We start from the raw sequence: 3,059 nt of genomic DNA on the forward strand, positions 1-3,059 counted from the left end.
TATGGTCACATGCACATACGTATTGAGTCATTGTGATCCTCTCCTAAGAATAGCTTCCCATCTTCTTGGCATGTGAATGCTTAGAGTGCAGTTAGTTAATCATGTCCAAGAGGAATTATTTGTCGTTTACTATCTATTGGATTAACTTGTACATTTATGCACATAGTGTAGTTATTTCAAATGAGGAAAACTTTGCAACATATATTTAATTGGTCCTGAGGTGTGGTGTAGAGCAGATGGTATGGGTGGAATGAAGGTTCTGTGGCTTCAGGCAAGTATGGCAGGACATTCAAGGCTGAGTCACAGGTAGGGCAGAGTGTGGGGTCCCAGAATGGGGCCCAGGGTGAAGATTAGCTCAGCTTTTACCAGGGACCCCATCCATTTCCTGTGGCTGGGAGCTTATTTTTTAACAGCTCCTGACCCTCGGACCTCCTTTGCATGTAGGATTCAGGACAAATGCAGGGAATAATGCTTGCTTAAGAAAAGCTTCTAGCCCAATGCCACCAGTGGCTCAACCCCTGTAAATCTTAGCTACTCAGGAGACTGAAATAGATATCTTGTGTGAAGCCAGCTCAGGGGAGGAAAGTTAGTGAGACTCTTCTTGCCGATGAACTACCAAAAGCCAGAAATGGAGCTGTGGCTCAAGTGGTAAAGTGCTAACCTTGAGTGAAAAAGTTAACAGACCAGAGCCCAGACCCTGTGTTCAAGCCCCAGTACTGGCACAGAAAAATAAAGAAAAGCTTTCAGGAGCTCCTAGCCCACTGTGGTGAAAGGCCATATCAGCTGGGCACTGGTGGCTCACACCTGTCCTCCTAGTCCTCAGAAGACTGAGATGTGAGGACCACGGTTCAAGGCCAGCCCAAGCAGGAAAGTCTGAGAGACTCTGATCTCCAAGGAACCTTCGTAAAACCGGAAGTGGCTCTGTAGCTCAAGTGGTAAGCTGAAGAGCTTGGGGACAGCGCCCAGGCCCAGAGTTCAAGCCCCATGACTAACCCCTGGCCTGCTTGTACCTCACTCTGTGGCTCTAGGCCCACTTTCCGCTGGGCCCCTAAGGGTCTCCCAATTCTAGGTGTCCTACAAGTCTTGAGAGCAGCCTGTTTGGAGGCCATTCCCTACAGAGCAAGACACAGTACCAAAGAAGGGTGGAGCCTTGGGGCATGGAGATAATCAGAATGGCATCTGTCATGGATGTAATGTGGATCTGAACAGTAAATTGAAGTCTCAGACCACAGTTCTGAGCCAGGAGGGGCAGAAGCTGCAAGATGTCACACCAGGTAATGCCCACTCATGCGGGTATCACAAGAGTGTGAATTTGTCAGGCACACCTTGGGCAGGTGTTGTGTTGGGCTCATGAAAGACTTGTAGTCTCAGGAATCCACAGCCAGCTGGCTGATGCTTGTAGCAGTCACTGTCCCTGGAGTCCCAGGGCTCAGAGACCTCCTTTCCTCACCATGCTCAGGGGCACATGAAGGTCTGCAATCGTGGGCCGACTACAAATGAGCATCCATAGTGCCCTCCCCTTGGTCCTGTGGCCCAGTGCACAGATGGAGGGACAGGTTCCATGGAACTTACTGCCATGGCCCAGACCCCTCAGCCCAAGAAGTATTTAGGGAGAAACCACTTGATATGCCTATAGAGTTTACTGTGACAATGCCTCAGGACTGCCCCCAGTTCTAGCTCAGCTAATCATTACCACCTTCCTGTGTATGTGTTTTCTGTGTGTGTGTGTGTGTGTGTGTGTGTGTGTGTGTATGTGTGTCTGCGTGTCTGTGTGTCTGTGTGTGTCTGTGTGTGCACGCATAAGCACCTTGGTACTAGGGTTTGACCTCAGGGCCTGGGCTCTGTCGCTCACTTTTTTCATTCAGGACTAGCACTCTACCACTTAAGCCACAGCTATTCTTCCAGGTTTTGGGTGGCTATTTGCAGAAGAGAGTCTCACAGACTTTTCTATCTAGGCTGCCTCTGAATGGCAATCCTCAGATCTCGGACTCCTGAAGAGCTAGGAGTATGAGAGCATGAGCTATTAGCATCTGGCCACACTTCCTTTCTTGGCTAAAACACACTACCTCTCTCCCAGCTGAGCACCCATCTACAGCTACCCCTCCTACCCCAGGCTTCAGATGAAACATAACCTCCTCCCCTGAGGAAAAAGAATGGGATCAAGTTTGAGTTATATGTTCTTCACACAGTCAGGGGCTGGTGGAAGCTGATGTGTAGGTCAGAGATCTAGCCCAGGGCAAGTAGACAGCTGTTAGAACAGAAGAGATTAGGAAAAGACATCCATGCAGCTGGATGCCAGTGGCTCATGCCTATAATCCTAGCTACTCAAGGCTGAGACCTATGGATCAATCAAGATTCAAAGCTAGCCTGGGCAAACTCTTATCTCCAAAGAATCATGAAAAAGATGGGAAGCGGAGCTACTGTAGTTCAAGTACTACAGCACCACCCTTGTGCAAACAAGTTAAAGATACCTAGGATACCACCTAAGCTCTGAGTTTAAGCCCTGGTAAACACACACACACACACACACACACACACACACACACACACACACACACACACACACACACACACACATCCTTAGCAGTTGCCAGAGGCTCATACCAGAAATCCTAACTACTCAAGTGGTTGAGCTCTTAGGGCAGCAACTTGAAGCCAGCCAAGGCAGGAAAGTATGTGATACTCTTCTGTCTACTCAGCTACTAAAAAAATGAAAGGTGAGCTGTGGTTCAAGTGTTAGAGTGTTAGCTTTGAACAAAGGAAGCTCATGGACAGTGCCAAGCTGTGAATTCCAGCTCTAAGATTTTTTTAAAGACACCTTACACCCCATTCAGGCCATAAATCCCGATTTTGGTCATCCTAGATCTCACCTCTGCTCCTACCACTTCCACTGCACAAGTGGCCGGTGTGTGGCCAGCACTGGGTTAAGAACTTACACAAGGGGGACATAGCCAGTTCAAGGATAATGCCCCAGAACATTGAGGCACTGGCCATACCAGTCTCTCATCCCCTAGTTCTCTGGCCCTGGAGCTCAAAGTCTGTCCCCTGTATTCTGACAT

Source organism: Dipodomys spectabilis, unplaced genomic scaffold (assembly GCF_019054845.1).
Source record: "Dipodomys spectabilis isolate Male_0828 unplaced genomic scaffold, ASM1905484v1 ptg000205l, whole genome shotgun sequence".
Taxonomy (NCBI): Eukaryota; Metazoa; Chordata; class Mammalia; order Rodentia; family Heteromyidae; genus Dipodomys; species Dipodomys spectabilis.